Source organism: Geotrypetes seraphini, chromosome 3 (genome assembly GCF_902459505.1).
Source record: "Geotrypetes seraphini chromosome 3, aGeoSer1.1, whole genome shotgun sequence".
Classification (NCBI taxonomy): Eukaryota; Metazoa; Chordata; class Amphibia; order Gymnophiona; family Dermophiidae; genus Geotrypetes; species Geotrypetes seraphini.
Window position 1 is genome coordinate 372860263 of NC_047086.1, and position 21341 is coordinate 372881603.

Here is a 21341-nt window from a genome sequence, read left to right on the forward strand (position 1 = left end):
CACTCTTGGTAGGATCGGGTCTGTGTGCTCTCGGTGGTTGTGGCTGGTCTCGTTGCTACTTAGGTGTAAAAGCAGTTGATCTCCACTGCTGCTGATATTTAAAAGCATGTTTCCACTATGGCAGGGACAAAGTAACCAAGGAGTCAGAAAAATTTTTAGCTGAAGAAAAGAACTGACTCTGTGTATTAACACACCTCAAGAGCAGAAACTGCTATGCAAAAATTTGCTCAGAGAAATGTAACTCTAAAGAGGGAGAGGAAACCCCCTCTTGGACGAAAGAGTTTTATCTTCCAATCATTGCTTAATAAATGCAAAAGCAATTCCCACTCAAGGGTGCGAGTAAGTAAAAAACTGAACTGAATAAAGCTCTTAATAGTAATGTATGCTTTCAAAAACTTCCAAAAACTTTCAAACAACTTCAATTCTTGCATTTAGGTTGACACTGGACACTTTACAATCATGAGGTTGAAAAATGAAGATACTTATCAGGGTCCCGACGCGGCCCCGTTTCAGTAACTGCTTCAGGAGACCCCGTCTGATTAAAGCTGAAAAGGGTAACAACCATAAGACAATTCCAAAAAAGTGTCTGAAATACAAGAACAATCTCGTTAAAATGCAATAGATATGGGCTAGAACACTCAAAAGCCACAAACCCTTGCATAGCTACAAGTTTTTCATGAGATATGCAAGGGTTTGTGGCTTTTGAGTGTTCTAGCCCATATCTATTGCATTTTAACGAGATTGTTCTTGTATTTCAGACACTTTTTTGGAATTGTCTTATGGTTGTTACCCTTTTCAGCTTTAATCAGACGGGGTCTCCTGAAGCAGTTACTGAAACGGGGCCGCGTCGGGACCCTGATAAGTATCTTCATTTTTCAACCTCATGATTGTAAAGTGTCCAGTGTCAACCTAAATGCAAGAATTGAAGTTGTTTGAAAGTTTTTGGAAGTTTTTGAAAGCATACATTACTATTAAGAGCTTTATTCAGTTCAGTTTTTTACTTACTCGCACCCTTGAGTGGGAATTGCTTTTGCATTTATTAAGCAATGATTGGAAGATAAAACTCTTTCGTCCAAGAGGGGGTTTCCTCTCCCTCTTTAGAGTTACATTTCTCTGAGCAAATTTTTGCATAGCAGTTTCTGCTCTTGAGGTGTGTTAATACACAGAGTCAGTTCTTTTCTTCAGATATTTAAAAGCAGGCAGATTGATCTCTCCAATGGACTGCAGGGGGAGGAGTTCACACTCCTGGCAGGATCGGGTCTGTGGGCTCTTGGTGGTTGCGGTAGGTCTCGCTGCTGTTTGTATGTAAAAGCAGTTGTTTTTCTACTGCTGCTGATATTTAAAGCAGGTAGATTGATCTCTTAAACGGGATATAGGGGGAGGAGCTCACATGCCTGGCTGGATCGGGGCAAGGACTCCTATTATAGGCAGCTGGTCTTGCTGCTACTTAGGTGTTAAAGCAGTTGATCTTCCTAGCGGACTGCAGGAGGTGTGGAGCTCACACTCCTGTCATGATCTGGTCTATGGGCTTTTGGTAGTTGCGGTTGGTCCCAATGTTGCTTAGGTGTAAAAGCAGTTGTTCTCCCACTGCTGCTGATATTTAAAAGCAGGTAGATTGATCTATCCAATGGAATGCTGGGGGAAGATCTTATATGTCTGGTTGGATCGTGGCAAAGGGTTCCCGGTAGTGGCGGCTGGTCCTATTGCTGCTTAGGTGTAAAAACAGTTGATCTTCTTATCGGATTGTAGGGGGGGCGGATCTCACATTCCTGGCAGGTTCGGGTCTGTGGGTTCTTGGTGGTTGCGGATGGACCCGCTGCTGCTTAGGTGTAAAAGCAGTTGTTTTCCCAATGCTGCTGATATTTAAAAGCAGGCAGATTGATCTCTCAAACAAATTGTATGGTGAAGAGCATACACGTCTGGCTGGATTGGGACAAAAACTCTCGATAGTGGCGGCTGGTCTTGGTGCTGCTTAGGTGTAAAAGCAGTTGATCTCCTACTTCTGATAATATTTAAAAGCAAGCATATTGATTTTTCCAACGGAATGCTGGGAGAAGAGCTTACTTGTCTGGCTGGATCAGGGCAAAGGGCTCTCGGTAGTGGTGGCTGGTCCTGTTGCTGCTTAGGTGTAAAAAACAGTTGATCTTCTAAGTGGACTGCAGGGGGAGGTGGAGGTCTTCGTTGGTGTGCCGATCAGCAAGAAGATAAGTGGATTTTCTTCCATTAGTCTTTTAAATTTTGAGTGAATTACAGTTTGAGGCTTAAATGTCCAATATATATTGAAGGTTTTTTTGCCAATGAGGTTATCGCTTGACCACCTTTACAATCCACTTTGGTGGTGGTGGGAGAGCCTGTTCTGAGGCTTTTTCCTTCATTTTTAATTGGAATATAGCCTTGACTGTTTTTACACTACAATATAGGACATCGCAGTAGTCTACATTGAAAGTGTTTATTATCTTATGCATTTTGTTTTCATAGTATCTGAGTTTTTTGTTGCTACACATATGCTAGGTACGCCACTGCCTTCATAGTTTATATCTAATCCACAAGCCTGCTTTTAGGATCTACAGGGCATGTATCCCTCTGATTCATGACAATTTCACTTCTCATGTTATCTTATCCATTCTTTTTATTATACAACTGCCCAGATAAGCATCATTCTTTGACGTGATTGGACCTTGAAAACTAATGGCAACAGTGTTCTCCCCAGAAATTTTTTCCAGCCATGAAAAACATTTGCTGCATTTAGTGTGCCGGAGTCAAAAAAGTTTGAGAGACGCTGCTCTATACCATTTGAAAGAGGGCAAATATCTAATTATTCACTTCTAGAATTGGATACTTCTTAAATTTAATAAAAAAAATTATGGAACAAGTGTCAAACCTTAAAGGCAGTCATATTGAGCATTGGAAAATAACTAATAATAATTAACTAATACAAATACTACACATTTAGGGCTCCTTTTACTAAGCTGCGATACCAGTTTTACCGCGTGCTTAGCTCACGCAGAATTGCCGCACGTGCTAGACGCTAACGCCAGCATTGAGCTGGTGTTAGTTCTAGCCTTGTAGCGTGGCAATTCTGCACGCGCTAAAAACACTATTGCAGCTTAGTAAAAGGAGCCCTTAATTTTCCCACCACCAAATTTCCCCATCCCGCCCCACCCGGCTACTTTTTCTTTTTTTTTATTATTATTTATTTATAGTTTTACAAATTGTTAAACAACAATGTAATAGAAATAAACATTTAAGAAGAAACAACCTAAATTGTAAATCACAAATTTAACTAAGTTCATAGTCCACAAACTAGGGAGAGAAATCCTACACCTCCAAGGGAAGTTGGTTATTCAAGAAATATTCATTCAAATTAGATTAGGAGATCAAACAGTTAGATTAAATTAAATTATCATCCTGGTTAATAGAAAAGGCATGGAGGGAATTGGAGCTTAACCAGCTGCCTTACCCTCAAGGAAAAATTTCAACTGATCAGGTTCATAAAATATATATCTATTATTCTGATGGGTAACACAGCATTTGCAGGGAAAACGTAACTGAAAAGTTGCTCCTATACTCAAAATTAATTGACGGTAACTTAAAAATTTCTTTCTTCTATCTTGAGTACATTTTGATACATCAGGAAAAATTAAGACTTTTGAACCATGGAATTCTGAATTATCAGTCTTATAGAATAGACGAAGAACTGCTTCCTTATCTTGATGAAAAACAAAGGTTACCAATATAGTTGCTCTTCCCATAATTTCTTCTTGGTTGGTAAACTTGGCTCTTCCCTCCCTTTCAGAATCACTCAGCTCTGGAACAGTCTCCCTTCCCCTCTCCGCAATTTGAGCCCCCTTCTACCATTCCGTAAGCATCTGAAGACCTGGCTCTTCTCCAGAACGTAACCCCGTCCCGCTCCTGGCACTCTCACACCAACCTCTCTTCTCTCATACTTATATAATTCCACTGGAGTTCCGTTCCTTCCCTAACCATGTAAACCGTGTCGAGCTCCATCTGCGGAGATGATGCGGTATATAAACCCAAGATTTAGATTAGATTAGATTCTTGTTGAGAAGTTTCCAGGATAGCTGTGAGATCTAAATCTCCTGCTACGGTTCCTTTTTCTTTATCCTCTTTAGGAATATTTAAATAGTATGATTTATGTAACGGTGGTAAATTGTTTTCAGGAAATTTAAGTACTAATCTCAAGAAGGAATTAAACAGTTCTCTTGCCGATTGGAATTTGGAAATAGGAAAATTTAAAAGTCTAAGATTCAGGCTCCTATTAGCATTTTCCAAATTTTCCAATTTTCTAAGTAAATTTTTATCCTTCAGTTGTAAGTTAATTGAAGCTTTCGCTTCAGTCACAGATTTTTCCAATTTGTCTATTCTATTGGATTGTTTTAGAAGTTTCTCTTCAAAAGTCTTAAGCTGTATGTTGGTACTCTGGGCTGAAGTGACGAATTGAGAGCATACCTTATACAATGATTCCAAGCCACTCCAAATAGCCTCCATGTCTATAACATCGGGTCTTATCAAAGGAGGAAGCAAAGTTGTACCGGGAATCAGTCCACTGGATTCCACCTTCTCCTTCTCTGTAACATAACAGGTTTCTATTCCTCCACTCTCCACTGTCGGCTGCAAACGAGCCGACGAGCTGTGCATCTCATCCGGGGTCAGAGGGGAAATCTGCAGAACCGCCGGAGGAATCAACTCCGGAGCTTCCTGTGCTGCAAACAACGTTCCCGACACCATCCCGGGGCGAGGAGGAACTCCAGGTCCCATCGGGCTGAGCGAAGTCTCGCCCTCCAAGATCGAGGTCTGCCCCCCTCGGTCAGCGGATGCGCCCACTCCAACTGGGACGGCAAAGCTTGTAATCGCCGTCTGCGTCGACGGCGAAGAGGCAGAGAAAGTTGGAAGAACGCCCCTCTGTCTTCCCCTGCGCTTTGGCATTGCAAAAATAAGAAGAAAGGCAAGTTAATAAATATTTTGCCAATTGTGCAGGAGCCTCTTGCTGACGCGACTTACTCCTTCGCCATCTTGGATCCTCTCCCACGGCTACTTTTTCATGCCACCCGGCTGGAAAAAATTTCTGGGGAGAACACTGCTTCAACAGTATAAAAACCAAAAAAGTAACAAAGTATGCCATGTTTAAAAGGATAAGTATAAGATTACTTTTTGACTGAGAGGTACTGATTGGGAGTTGAACTGGAAACATTAATGTAGAAAGATGTAAGCTTCACTCCTGTGCTACACAGAAACTTGTATAGTAATGGTAAAATTAGCTGCTATAAGAAGTGTAAAGCATAGGAGTTTGAGCATTGTATAGGCTTTAGATAAACGTGGTTTAAGCTTCAGAAAGGCTTTAGCAGGATACATATTATTTAGGCAGCATAGGTCATTCAATGAGCTTTCTCTGGGCATCCCATAGACGTTATATGAGAGATGTATTTAAACGTTTCCAAAGTGATCTTTTAAATATAGTTCATGGATTTTTATTTTGTTATTCAGGCACCACATAAAGAGGACACATCCTTACAAGCATATTGAATTTAAAATTGCCTAAAGAAGCAATGTTATTAGCTAATTGCAGCACATGAAAATCACAGCTTTAGGTTCCTTGCTCTAAATAACACTCTCTTTCTTATTAAACATTGCTCCAATCAGCTCATCTTCAAAGCAAAGAGAAAGCCCATAACTTCATTTGGCCAAGCTTAAAAACAGAATAAAACACAGAACAGACCTGAATGTGGCTTCTAGTTCATTGCAAATGGAGCTCTGAAGTTCCAAAATGCTGATCTCATTGTGAGATCATCAAGGTGCACCTGTTTGAGCAGCACACAGCTTTTACACATTGAGGTATACCAGCTTCCACACAGGTTAAAGCGCCTGACTTTGAATCATTGCCTTCACTTCTCAAAGCTTTTACATTAAATGCATTTGACATTTGTTTAGTCTGTAGAGGCTCCTGTTACCAAATCCCCATTGTAGCTCTATGCTTAAAAGCCCTGCTTATATCATCCAAACGTCAGGGGTTCACGTCTTGACTATGGTTAGCAAATATGTAATACTAGTATTTTAGCCCGTTACATTAACGGGTGCTAGAATATATGTCTGTGTGTCTTTATTTCTGTCTCTCTCTCCCTCCCGCTGTCTGTCTCTCTCCCTGGCCCCCTTTGTCTGTCTGTCTTTCTGTGTCTCTCCCTGCCCCTGTGTCTTTCTTCTTTTCTTTCTATCTGTCTCTCTCCATGCCTCCTATGCAGTAGCATTTCTCTCCCACCACTTCCCTGTGCAGCAGCCACTGCAGGATTCCCTCCCCCTCCATTTCCTTCCCCCCACACCACTTCCCTGTGCAGCAGCAGCAGCGTTTCCCCCTACCCCCCTTTTCCCTTCCCATGGTCTGGCCGGCTCCCTTAGTCCCTTACTGCCCCCCTCCTTCCCTTCCCGCGGTCCCGACTAACCTTCCAATTCCAGCAGCGTCTGCAGCACTCTACACACTGCTGCTTTGGGGCATGTGTAGAGTGCTGCAGACGCTGCTTGAATCGGAAGGTTTCAGGACCCGCAGCCCTTGCCAGACCCGAAGCGAGCTCTGGGGTTGTTTTTTTTTTTTTTTTTTTTTAGTGGGCCCAGCCGGAGCAGGAGGAGAAGCCTGGGAGGCAGGAATAAAGTCCGTTCCGGCCCCCACTGACGTCGCCCTGGCCAGTTAACATCCTTCAGACTGCAAGAGCCGCCGCGTCCGACAGGCTCCCATCTGCGGGTCCCTACAGCTCACGGAAAACGGGAGCACGCAGGTGGGAGTGTGCATGCGTGCTTAGGGCTTTATTATATTAGATTCATTTTTCTACCAGAAAACCTACAAACTGTTTGGGCATTTTTTTGCTAAACACATTTGGGTTAATTTTATTGGCAGCAATTCTAAGATGTCTATAGCAGCTTAGCTGAATAACAAAACATGTTCCATCAAAATAATTATTGCAAAAAAATGGCAAAATCCATCATCCAGACTCTCTTTCAGAGCTAATAGAAAGTTGTTAAAATAAGTACAGGTGATAGTGGGACTTGAACCAGTGAGCTGGAGAGGATGGGCAAGGTGCAACAAGGCACCTTAGCTTGATGAGCTATACAAGATTGATTTTGTACTGACTGAAATTAGCATTTAGCTGAAACTCTGAAAACACTGAAAAGTAGACAAGCTGCAAAAATATGTGAGCATCCTAAGACTATGCCCTAGTTACCGTACTCTATCTCACTTTTGTCATTTATTTAGTCTGTGTAGCTTGTACTTATTTGTTAAAATGTGTATTATATGAGAGCTGGAGAGGATGAATAAGGTGCAACGAGGTGCCTTAACTTGGTGTGCCAGAAATGGCTTCTTTCAGTCAAGGGAGAGGTTTCCTAACCTGACAGCTTAAGATATGCTTAACTGCAGCCGTTTCAGCGTGCTTCAGGCGCTCCGCTACGGAGCCACAAGCATGCCGTAGCTACTGCCATAACAACATCTAAATGGAACAGTATAATCAAACCTGAATTGCTATGATTTTATGGCTTATTGTGTAGCACAGCGGTTAGAATGAAGGTTGGCGTGTGAGCCTGGTCTGGAAAGACTCCCTCATGTACTTCAGCTGACACAATCTCATTTTCTCAAATATGCTGGTTGCAGGCTGTGAGGCAGGAGACCCTGTTTGCCACCCCCTAAGGGCTTCCCCACTTCTCTCTTTTGCAGCCTGGGCCTCATGGAACACTAGATAAGACAAAGGTCAATGTGACAAAGTAGCTGAAGTGGTGTATATTAAGGAAACACTAATGCCCGGCTGCTACTCAATGTAAATAAGCACAAGGTGAAAAATGGTTTAATATTTTTATTGCATAGTCTAGGAAAGCAGCATTCAAGTGTAATATCAGGCAACTGCAGTTTGAGATGGATGACAGGTATGCAGAGTAAGTCACTCCTAGGTCCAAGTTGTTACTGTGGTAGAATTGTTAAGAAAAAGGAAGATGAATTGAGACAAATTAAGAGTTTATTGGTAAGTTTTAGGCTCTCTTTTTATAAAGCTGCGCTAAATCAACGCATGCTCTAACTGTTAACGCGTCCATAGGACAACATTCAAGTGTTAACATTTAGCACATGCTAACAGCGCCCTAAACTGCACCCTTTTAAGTGCGTAGTAAATGTTAACGCGCGCATGTTACCCTATGGATGCCTAAACAGCGCATGCATGCGTTGATTTAGTGCATATTTGTAAAAGAGAGCCTAAAACTCACCAATTTACTGTTCTCTCAGAAAATCATCAATAACTACACCCGTCTGAAGGAAAAAAGTGTGAAACATGTTAGTATTGTGAAAATAATAATAATAACAACTTTATTTTTGTGTACCGCAGTACCAGAATAGTTCAGAGCGGTTTACATGACAAGAGACTGTACATCTACAGCGAAATTTACAAATAAGTCAATCAATCAATATAACTTAGCGAGTCGGGAGCAGGCAAGAAGGAGATAGAGAGGTTATAAACAAGTCAATCGGCGTGGCTTAGGAAGTCGGGTGCAGGTAGGTGGGAAGTGCAGGTAGGGAGAAGGCAGGAAGGTGGGAGGTACAAGGCATAGTTAAAAGTAGAGTTACAAGGAGGGCGGGAGTCAGAGATATTTGTCAAAGAGATAAGTTTTGATTGACTTCCTGAAAGTTTGGTAGGAGGGAGAATTAGAGATGAGAGTGTATATAATTCATCACAAGGGCAAACAAAGGTTGCAGTACATCATTCTCACCTATTCTTTGTGTTTTGGTATTTGAGCTTTGGCCAGGTGCAAGCTGGTGTGCTGAACCCAGTTTGAACAGACCTGCTCTGGCCTCTGGGAAACACAAAGGGAGTCATTAGCCACTCTGGGAACCTGAAATCAGGAGAAAAGGGGAAAAATGTTAGACATCTGTGACAAAAACAAAAAGCAGAAGTCTTGGGAGAATATGTCACAGCATAGTCTCAGAATAACAGCTGATAAGGATTCCTAACAATTATGACTCTAAAAAGATTTACCTTTAGCTCTATGAGGAAAAGCACTGCTATAGGTTCCACATATTCATGTAACTTGCATATTTATTTTGCTGGCACCAAAGTTTCAAACAGCATGGGTTGTTGTTTTTTCAGCCAACACTCCTGGACCCAATTTTTATCATCACTAATTCTCAGACCTACTAATGACCCTGTGGAATGAAGAGAGTTGTGGTAAAAGTTAATGGAGAATTACCATAAGCAATAACACAGAATGGGAGTCCAAAAGAAGAAATCAGTTCTGCCTGAGCTTTTATCTAATAAAGACACCTGAGCTGCTAGCAAGGAGTTCTTGCATAGGTTTAGCATAGTCATCTGGAAAGATGAAAAAGGTTAGAAAGACATCAAAATTGCAAATTACTATAACTGCTAATGGTCCTGTGAAATGGAGAGAGTTGGGGCAGATATAGGAATGAAAAGGTTAAAAGATAATCAAGGAAAGTAAAGTCTCAGAAATCAGCATAAGCAATAACACAGACTAGGAGTCCTAAAAGAGAAAACGCTGCTCTGATGGACCTTCTTATATTAAGCACACCTAAGTAGCATCTGACATCATAGGCACCATTAGGACTTCCCACCAGAAAACTTTCAAATCTGATTCGGTGTGCTTTAGGTATGGTTTGGGCAAACACAGCTGTACTGACTTTTAATCATTTCCTTCACTTATCAAAGTTTTGACAAGAAGCCATTTCTCATCTGCTTAGTCTGTAGAGGCTCTGTTACCAAATTCTAAAAGAACTTCCCTCTATAGCTCTATGCCTTAAGGCACAGCTTTTATCTTCCATACATCAGGGGTTCAAGTTTTGAGTGCGGTTAGCAAATATTTGATATTCATTTTTTTACCAGAAAACCTTCAAACTCTACCAGAATACCTTCAAACTCTTTAGCCATTCCTTTGCTTAAACATATTTGAGTTGCTCTTTAAAATGATCTGCTGCAATTCTCAGATGTCTAAAGCAGCCTGTTCTCTCTCATCCTAAACCCCCTCCCCCACCCCAACACATACTGCTCAGGCATGAAACCACAACCAGCCAAGCTGAATTTACCTTCCTTCAATACCTGTCCAAGCCCTCTGAAGTTTTAGTAAACTCTTATACCTGTTGCCCTATGCGGATATTGCATAAAAAGAAATACATTCCTACCACAATGGCTTGTAGCTGAGAGCAGATGAATGTATCTGATGCTCCTGTGCCTGCAAACTGCAGAATCCTGATGAAAAGCAGCAAAGTCCACCACTTATGAGAGCTGTTAGGATGCTGTTAAAATGAGTGAAGGTGAGTGTGGGATTTGAACCGTTGAGCTTGAGAAGATGGACAAGGTGCAACTAGGTGCATTAACTTGGTGAGCCACAAATGTCTTTGCTCTGTCAGAAGAGAAGTTTCCTCCCTTGACAGCCATGGGAAGGTGAAAATAAGTTTGCCTGGAAAGGGAAATGTGTTGATAAAAATGGCAAAGTCCACCTTCTAGACCAGGGGTCTCAAAGTCCCTCCTTGAGGGCCGCAATCCAGTCGGGTTTTCCGGATATCCCCAATGACTATGCATGAAATCTATGTGTATGCACAGCTTCAATGCATATTAAGAACATAAGAAGTTGCCTCCGCTGAGGCAGACCAGAGGTCCATCTCGCGCAGCGATCCGCTCCTGCGGCGGCCCATCAGGCCCATTGCCTGAGCAGTGGTCCCTGACTATTTCTATAACCTACCTCTACTCCTATCCCTATAACCCATGTCTATTCTTATCTGTACCCCTCAATCCCTTGAGGAACTCCTGAAAACCCGACTGGATTGCGGCCCTCAAGGAGGGACTGTGAGATCCCTGTTCTAGACCCTCTTATGACAGCTAATAGGAAGCTTAGGAAGTTGTTAAAATTAGTGAAGGTGGGATTTGAAATGGTGAGCTTGGGAAGACAGATAAGGTGCAACAAGGCACATTAACTTGGTGAGCCACAAAAGCTTTCTTTGTGGTGATTGTGATATTCCTAAGCACATGATACATAGGCAGGTCAGTCAACTATGATATGACAGGGCAGCGAGATCTACCTGATTAGAAGGTGATGTAGCTCAATGTGTTAAAATCCTGTGCTGATCATACAGAGGTTGTGAGTTCAACACCCAGTGCATCTTTTAATTGTGGCATTCTACCTTGCAGGTGCACCTTGATGATCTCACAATGAGATCAGCTTTGTGCAGCTGCACACCTCCATTTTCAATGAAGGAAAATTACTTTTAAGGTCTGTATCTGGTTTTTTCTATTTTTAAGCTCAGAAATGAAGTAATGTGTGCAATATTGATATCTTTTTCATGTTCTTTCTTTGCTCTCAAGAAAGAGCTGATTGCAGCACTGTTTGGTGAGAAAAAAAGGGGGTTCTTTTTAAGCAGGAAAGCCAAAGGTTGTGTAATGAGTAAATCATATTACTGTTTGGGCAGAAAGTTACTATTCCATGAAATATATTTATATTGATGTGCTGTATTGATATGGTGGCTTATTAAATCTATTAGAAGGGCAAAAAGAGGAAAAAAAACAGATTCCTGATGTAGAATATACCATTTTGGAAGCCCAAAGCATGTCTTATGTTCCACCCATAGAAACCCGGGTTCAGCCCAAGCAGAAACCACACTTAGACAAGCTTTTCATTCACCTACAATTTCCATGATGTTTAGATGCGGTCTGCTGCCAAAATAGCGTCTATCTGATGCCTATCCTTAACCATGCCCAGGTTACGCCCATGTCTACATACTTGGATGCGACTTTTCAAAAAACTGGCATCTACCTAGCGTCTATATTCTGAGAATGTTTACCCGACGCCTAACTCCATCTAAGTCCCAATTAACGCTTGTTAAGACCCTTAAATCGCTCATTAACCACTTAAATCGGACGCCGAAACCATGCCTAAAAGTAGGCGCAGTTTGCAGAATCTGGGCCTAAGTGTTTGTTGCAGCTTATAAAAGAGCTCCTAAATGTTTGGCTTTGTTCTAATTTGCCTTTATGTGTTCGAGTGCAAACATATGCCATTATTAAGGAGTTGCTCAGTAGTACAGATAAATGAGAATGTGATAGCCATGGGTATCTGCCAGTGGAACATATTGTACAGAACTAAATATGAAATGTCTGGTATAACGGTGCTGTACTTGGGTTTTCAAATGCCAAACTGTTTTACTAGTGAGACAAGTTGCCAGTGGATAGACTCCAGATAACACTGTTGTTATGTTTCTATACATGTTGTTGGGGTTTTTTTTTTGTGTAAAGTAATAAGATTTGCCACTGCAGGGTCAGACCAGTAGTCCATCGTGCCCAGCAGTCCGTTTATGAAAGAAATCGGTTGTCCTCTGTTCTAACCAAAATGAACTGAATAATAGTGTCCCCTGAAGTACTGTTGCTCCCACTCTAGAGAATAATGTGCATGAACTTGGTGGTGGTCACCTTTTCAACTTACATAATATCGGGATAGGACAACTTCAGATGCCTAAACATAGGCATCCCTAGTGAAAGGGGTGGTGGCAACCAGGGCTGGTGCCTGAAAGAAAGGAGGCCCAGAAGTGGTAAGGGAGGGGTTAAAGTGGCTAATGTTCCTCTTGTAACCATGTATTTTTAGCTTGAGGCAAATATGGGGAATATATACTTTAGGCTGGTAATTTTTAGTTTGAACTACTTACGTAGTATATGCTGCTATTATAGCTGTTATTATAACTCATTTGGCTGCTTTAGGACTGATTCGGATCCCTAAAGTTTGGTAATCGCATTTTGCTCATTGGCCGGTAAGATTCTGACAATTGATTTGGATCATCTCTCACATTTACTTTTTCTTACTCACATCTTTTATCTCTCATATCATTTGTTGCAATAAGTTTTAATTCTCTACAACTCACCACTTAGTATTTCATCTTCACATTGTTCATATCTGATAATGATGTCCATCAATATTTATGATTTTATTCATTTTTGGTTGTATTACTGTTTGTGCCTTCTCTAAGCATCATTTGTTTCAAATAAGTTAATTTTTATTGGTATTTTTTTTAAATTAAATTTTGTATGTGTATATGTATATAATAATTTTTTTGCTGATCCCTGATGCAGGCGTTGTATGTCAAAACACAGCTCGTGTTGGGTCATGAGGTCCTTTGTGCTTTTTTTGCTTTATAATGTTCCGCCCAGCTATGGCTGCAGGAGTTGAGCTGAGTTTGGGTTTTGGAGATTTTGACAAGTTATCTGAGAAGGAAATACATTAAATACAGGAGAAGTATTTCCAATTGGAAATCGGGAGTGTTGAGAATTATACTTGACTGAACTTTTGAGAATTAGATAAATGAACTATTTGCAATTGATTCTGCTTCCTCAGCTGGATTACTGTGACTCTTTATGTAGTAATCGGTTAAATTACAAGAGAGCAATTGGAGCACATGCACTGTTTGTGGTGGTATGAAAAGTCGGTATACCCAGAATTTTTTAAAAGTTTTTTTCACTTGTTTTTGAATTGCTACCCTCTTGCTTACCTGTGCTTCTGCTTTAATGTGGTATTCTCCCTGTTTTTTGTCAAGGGCCTCAGCTATGCATCACCATTAGTAGACATGTTCAAACTTATGCATATGTAAAGGTAATCTTTCAAAATACATTTAGGGCCTGTTTTACAAAGCCGCGCAGCAACAGCCCCGAAGCCCTTTAAATCTAGTGCGGCTTTGTTAAACAGGCCCTTAGCTTTGGATTTTTGTGTTTCGACCTAAGAAATTTAGGTAGGCTAATCCTATGTGCAGTTTTTCTCCTTTACATGCTACACAATGTAGTGGAAATTATCTTCTGGGTAGCTTTAGGAAGCATCTATTCTCTGGGAAAATTCCAGGTACCTGCCCTGCAACGATGATGGTATAAGTATCTGCATAAGTGCTGCCCAATTCACCTATTTGAATCGATTCACTGATTTATGTTGATGAATCGATGCAAATTGATTTGTTTTCTTAAAAAAAATCGGGCTTGCCGATTCAGTGGCCTCCTCCTGCATGCCTTCGGGCATCCTAAAGCAGAAGCGGCAGCGAAAAGCCTGTCCTAAATGCTGCCTCTTGCTGGTTGTCCACTGCTGCTGCTGCTCCTGCTTTAGGAGGACCAATGTCAGATCTCATGGTGAGGGGAGGGGGGGGTGTCGGTCGAGGAGTGCTTCATAGGAGCATAGGCACCAGTGCTGTGGGTGCCTGATCACTCCCAATATTCTGGGGACCTCACGTGACACATTATCCTTGGCCCCACGGCTTTTAGGGGGCTCCCCCAAGGCCAGCATGTTTTCCCCTTCTCTTCACTGTTGTCCGGCTTCCCCCCCTGACCTTGGTCTCACTTTAAAATCTAATTATGGCCTGCAGAGGATTGTCAGTGCTGTAGCGATTCTAGCAGGCTGCCATTGGCCTCCACCGCATGTTCCCTCTGCCGTGGATCATCCCAGACTAAAACAGGACGTCACGTCAAGAGGAGGGGTGGGAACGCAGCAGAGGCCGCTGGCAGCATGCTAAATCACTACAGCACCGGTGATACTCTGAAGGACATAATTAGTTTTTAAAGTGAGACTGTGAGGCCAGGGTGAAGAGAAGGGGGAAACATGCTGGTCTTCAGAGGGCCCCCTGGTATAGCTATTAGAAGTATATGGAGGGAAGGGTTCCAAAGAGAGGTGCATATGCCGGACTGAGGGTGGAAAGGGGAAGAAATAATAGGTCTGTAAACAGAGGAGGAGGAGACAGATGGTGGACAATATGGAGGGAGGAAAAAGACGGAGAGAAGTTGGACCCGAAGGGTAGTGAGGAGGGGATAGAAATACTGGATAGGAGGGTGGTGGGGAAGGAGGGAAAGATTCTGGATGAAAGGGTAGTTGAGAAAAGGAGAAATGGTGGGATCCATTGCTGCAGCTGTTCTTTCATTCTTTGGGTGAAGTAAATGTGCTGCCTTCCGTGGCTGGAAGCTTTCCCTCTGCTACTGCTTCCTGGTCCCACTTAAGGTGCAAAGCTTCACTCATGCTGCCAGTGGCCCGAAGAGCACAAGTTTACTGCCTTATTGAATCTTATTGAGGAGAGGGGAGGAGGGTCATTGGAGGATTGTTTGGAGGGGGGATGGTCATTAGAGAAATGCTGTACTGTGGGGATGGAGATGAAAAAAAGGAAAGATGGCCAGACCTCCAGGGAGGACAGAGATGGAAGATGGATGGTGAGCACGGAAAAAGAAGAAAACGTCAAATGGGCAGGAGACCCTGGTGAGCAAGTTAAATGAAGACAAACAGAAACCAGAGCCTGGGACCAACATGATTTGAATAATGACCAGACAACAAAAGGTAGAAAAAATAATTTTATTTTCTGTTTTGTGACTACAAAATGTCAGGTTTGAAATGTGTATCCTGCCAGAGCTAGTGTTAGGCAGCGAGTGTGAGCTAGGACCTAACCAGATCTTACCAAAAGGGCCTCAGGTTTCCTGACTGTTCTGGCAAGCACCATACCAAAAGGCAGAAAGAAAATGGAAATTGAGACTTCTCTTGCTTAAGTATTCCAGTTCTCCTAAAATACAGGGTTCAAACCCACAAAATCCATAAACCTTGGCTTTGTGCTGTATATGCTGCAGTACCTTCATGTCTGTATACTTTCCATTCACATTAGACTTTTTTCCCTCACTTTTATGAAGGTCCATAGCAAATCTCACTGCCTGCTCTAGCTAATTTCAAATGACTTCTTGTGGGTCATTACGTTTGTCATCAGAAGGAGCCACAATCCCAATCTTTAAGATTACTGTATTCATCCCTTGGTTGTGTGTGCAGATTAGCCTATGTTTTGTTTGTAGTTGCAAATTGTAAGCCAAAGCTAGTATCTTCTGCTAGAGTTTGTTGTAAGTCATTTCTCATAAGTCAGATGTTGCACGTGAGTCATTTTCTTTAGTCACAGGAAGCCCTGCCAGGCCCAGACTGAATCCCATGATACTTTTGGTCACTTTCTCATCCCCTTAGCCTTTTTCAACTTCTTTGTATCCCTCCCTGACACTTTGTAGGGCAGAAATTGCCATCTTGGACTCAGAATGAGAAGTTTAGCTTCTCTCTAAAAGCACATCTTATTCCTTTTTTCCTGAAGCCCATCATCCTTTTCGCACTGTTCACAACTGTCTCTGCAGTGATGTTGAATTCCTCAGTCCAGTTTCTGGGATTCTATCCCTTCAGTCTAGCAGGCTGTCAGCATCTAGTTTCAAAGATATCCTGCCTGGGCAGAACTCTCTCAGTTCAACTACCTGAAGTCTGTAAGAAGTTATTTATTTTTATTGGAAATCAAGAAAAGTGAGTTGATATTTGATCCAACCTTTTTGGGGGTGGGGATGGGTTGCCTCAGTTTATATTCGCGTATATACAGTATATTCATTGTAGAGATCTTGAAAGACTGGCTGCTCCATATCTCAGGGCCTGACTGAGAACTTGTAGCCTAGGGTTACATTCAAAATATACAGTAGAGACTACATCATAGCAAAAACATAGTATCCAAGAGATTCTTATGTTGATATGCTGCTCCTTTTAGGAGGATAAATATCATTGGTTAGAATTCATCCACTTGATATCTAATAGACTGTAATAGATGTCTGTCTCTCCCTTGTAAATTGAAATATCATTGGTTTGTGTTAATCTTGATTGAGAAGATTTAGAGCAGGGATCTCAAAGTCCCTCCTTGAGGGCCGCAATCCAGTCGGGTTTTCAGGATTTCCCCAATGAATATGCATGAGATTTATGTGCATGCACTGCTTTCAATGCATATTCATTGGGGAAATCCTGAAAACCTGACTGGAATGCGGCCCTCAAGGAGGGACTTTGAGACCCCTGATTTAGAGGGAGACATGACTTTTTGTACAGTTTAGAAACAATTAGCAGGGGAGATGCTGCAAATAAATATGCATGCCATACTGAACTAGTGAGTTATATCTGACTAGGTGCCTAGTTATATCTAACAAGGTGCTGATGAGGCCCCTGAAATGTTGAACTAAGATACTGAGCAAACAAAAAGACAGAACACCTCACCTTGGAGTACAATCAAACAAAAAAAGGCAAGGAAGGTGTCTTTTCAACTCAACCAACAATTAAAGTCTTTATTTGAAACAGTGATCCCAACAAGGATCCCTGTTTCAGTGTGTAGAAAACGCCTTCCTCAGGGGACACTATTAAGAAATATATAACACACACAAACATTTAAAATCATAAGGCATAATATCATGAGGCATATATATTAAATAAAAGATAGCTTTTAAAGCATATAATAAACCGAATTAAAAAAAATGCCATCACCATACAAACTATATTAAAATAAACCATATACTGTATATACTTGAATATAAACCCGGGAGCCAGTCAGGAAGCCGCTCAGTACTGAGCAGCAGCGCCAAAGCGCGCTCCTCAGCGTCAGAAGAAACCGGAACTTGCGGCGGCCACAGCAGCAACCAACTGACCAGGTTAGCAGTAGGGCAGGAGCGAGGAAAGGCACTTATTCTTCACAACAATGCTCGCCCACACATAGAAAATGTTGTCATTAAAAAAAACTATGTGAATACGGCTGGGATGTTACCTTATGCTCCCTACAGTCCAGACATGAATCCACCAGACTTAAACCTTTTTCCAAAGTTGAAACAACCTATGCATGGACATCGCTTTGCATCTCTGGAAGAGCTTTCTTCCGCCGTTACCCGAGCCATTCGGCAACTGAACAAAAATGTCTTGGATGGAATAATGAAGCTTACTGGACGTTGGTACTTGGTCATTGCAAAGCAGGAGACTATATTGAAGGATTATAAAGAAATACTTGAAAAAAAATAAACAGGTAAATTAAAAAAAAAAAATAGTGTGCATTATTAATGAAATGACCCTCGTATATTTCTTAAGTGTCCCCTGAGGAAGGCGTTTTCCTACATGCCGAAACAGGGATCCTAGTTGGGACCACCATTTCAAATAAAGACTTTATTGTTGGTTGAAGAGACACCTTCCTTGCCTTTTTTGTTTGACTGAACTAAGATACTGACCAGTTTTCCTGTTAATAGTGACAAGTGGATCAAAATGGAACTGAGGCTGCTTAGAATATACCACCATCTACTGGTAGATGTGTAATTTGTGAAACATTAAACTTTTGTTCAGTGACTGCTTTAATAGTTTTATTTTGCTTCAGCCTCTTTTTGACCGGAATCAAATGCAGAGACCGGAATCAATTGTTTGTGTACTCTTCTGATGTGGAACTGGAGTATTCTTTGTTCTATTTGCATGGCATTTTTTTAAAGTTCTAATATTGATATGTTATGAGCTAAGACTGGTTTCTTCCAGGTCATGAGGTTGACAGCCTGTTTCAATGTAAGAAGACGGTATTCTGGCCTTGCCATTCAACCCCAATGAAGGCATGAAACTGGAGTGAGGCCAGACTAGCAGCACTTCATTACACCTAGTTCAATGCTCTCATTTTGCATATGGTTTGGATTGCAAACTAATGGCAAGTCATATTTAAAATTTTAGATCAGGACTCGGTGTGGTGTATGAGATTTCAGCTGAACTAAATTGGGCTAACTGGCCTCTAATGTGATAGGGGAAGGGTGCATCATTGGACATACTTGTGTGAGAGAGAGAGTTGAATGCACTGCCTTTGAGAGTAGGTGTTCAGATAGACTAGCCTCCCGAAAACCAAGTTGCACTAGTTATGGGCCCAGTGAGTGAAGCTTTGATCCTCCTAGAGACATAAAATGGGACAGACCCTCTATTCAGTTTGATCTACTGAAAAGCACACATTGAAGATGCAGGATAGAAAGAGGAGTGGAGGGTGGGTGGCATTTGCTGTTATATGATTCCTATGTATTCTAAGGTCTGTTATGGAAGTCATCTTTATTTCATCTGCTTTGAAAATGTGGTGCTCAAATATTTCAACTCACATTAGTCCTTTAACATCAACATAGCAAGGATTTCCTTTTATTGAGGAAAGTTAAGGGGTTTGACTATGCAGCATAGGCTGGTTTTATTTGTTTCAATTTTAAAGGGAATAAGCTTTGAGTTGTAGTCAGCAAATAGTCATTTTAAACCAGTTTAGAAGTGAGCTGAGGTTGTGGCAATGATATTTTGAAAGTTGTAGACATTTGCATCTAGAATGTGATCATTGTTTCTAGTAAACATTTTAAACCTTAAGTCATGGAAGAGGGAATGAAGACCAATTTGATCGTTTGGATTTTTCAGATTTCTCCGATCAGTGTGGAACCCAAACATACAGAGAGGCATTGATCTGCAGGCAGGTAGCACAGCAAACCAACAAGCATACTGTAAATATGTAGAAACAGAAACATGATGGCAGATAAAAGGCCAAATCTGTTATTTCTTCCTCTCTCCAAGAGATCCCACGTGCCTATCCATGCTTTCTTGAATTCAGACAGTGTTTGTCTCCACCACTTCTAATGGGAGACTATTCCATGCACCTACTATCCTTTCTGTGTTAAAAAAAAAAAAAAAAAAAAAAAAAAGCATCAAGGGTAAAAGATATGAGGGGATAAAAACATACTTTTTCCCTAGTTACCTAAAATGCATTCAAGATTACATTTGGCAACACAGCGCAAAGGAGCTAGATTGGAGAGGTGGATTGCTGCTCCTTTGCACTGTGTTGCTAATTGTATAATATATGCTTATTTTATTGAATATCTGCTTCCAGTTGTATCCTTATATAATTTTACTTTGAGCCTCTTCTCACATTTGCACTCATTATCAGATAAAGTGTGAAAACTTTGTACAGTTTTAACATGCATAGAGATTTTGATTTATACTTAAGACTAGGCAACTACAAAATTTTAAAACTGTTGGAAGGAAAAATTCACTGCAGGTAGCATATTCCCAGTTACATACAATGTGTGTGTGTACTGTACGCAGAGTCTAATCCCAGAAGATTAATTAGATGCTAACCAAATAAAATGGATGTCTTGCAGATTGAATGAGCAGAGGCTGCTCAGTGTGGTAAGTTTTATCTTCAGTTTTGAATTTTAAAACAATATTGTCAATTTAGAAAAGATGGATTGCTAGCTCATTTGAACATTTTTCTTTCATATCTTTTTATGAAGTAAACGTTTCTACACCCAAATCCTGTAACTTAGAAAGAAATACAGTACAGTCTCAATTCTGATCTTCTCTAATCTAACCATCTGGCATATTTGACAGACTTCCCCCCTCACCCCCTCAGTGATGTCATGTTGCCCTTAAGAAGATTGCAGATTTTCTTCCTGTTTCTGGTTTCCCATGCTACAAAGAAGTCATGTTTTGTCAAGCTGACCACAGATTCCTGTATGTGCAGAATCTTTAGACCTGGGTCTCTGCTTTTGCAGTGAGGAAACTTTTTTTTTTTTTTTGATCCGAGACCTTGCTTCCTTAGCAACAGCAGCAGATGAATCCAGAGACTAGTGGAATAGCACACATCTACCAGCAGGTGGAGATAGAGAAACTGTTTAACAGGTGGTCCTATTGGCTGGCATGCCTCCTGTATCTTCAGTATGCTCTATCTCCAGCAGGCAGACGATCGCTATTCAATTAGCTCCTGGATTATGACTGTGACTGAGCAATTAATTTCTCCTGTTGAGGTTTCTCTTCAGTGAGACGGCAATTCTATTTCTTCTGTTGGGAATTTTCTTCAGTGAGACAGGGGTGTCCGGCTGAATGGTGCTGGCTTTAGGGATAACACCTGGGCCCCCCCAGGTCCCTGCCTCACCCTCCCTCCAGTGATAGAGGGTCTGATTTGGTCTCTAATTTTCTTCTTTCCCTTATTGTAAAAAAAAACCAAACAAACAACAAAGGGAGACCAAATGCACTGTCTGGGTTTTTATGCACTGCCAGTACATAAGAACATAAGAATTTCCGCTGCTAGGTCAGACCAGTGGTCCATCATGCCCAGCAGGCCACTCCCGCGGCAGCCCTTAGTCAAAGACCAGTGCCCTGAGTCTAGCAGGAACTTGTCTAACTTTGTCTTGAATCCCTGGAGGGTGTTTTCCCTTATAACAGCCTCCGGAAGAGCATTCCAGTTCTCTACCACTCTCTGGGTGAAGAAGAACTTCCTTACGTTTGTACGTAATCTATCCCCTTTTAACTTTAGAGAGTGCCCTCTCATTCTCTGTGCCTTGGAGAGGGTGAACAACTTGTCTTTCTCTACTAAGTCTATTCCCTTCATTATCTTGACTGTTTCGATCATGTCCCCTCTCAGTCTCCTCTTTTCAAAGGAGAAGAGGCCCAGTTTCTCTAATCTTTCGCTGTATGGCAATTCCTCCAGCCCCTTAACCATTTTAGTGGCTCTTCTTTGGACCCTTTCAAGT

General features: G+C 41.5%; 1 protein-coding gene across 3 annotated transcripts in view; it reads left to right on the forward strand.

Moving 5' to 3' along the window:
• Nucleotides 1–21341, forward strand: part of RTN4 (reticulon 4) — a 165007-nt gene that overhangs the window by 43002 nt on the left and 100664 nt on the right. The window lies entirely within an intron of this gene.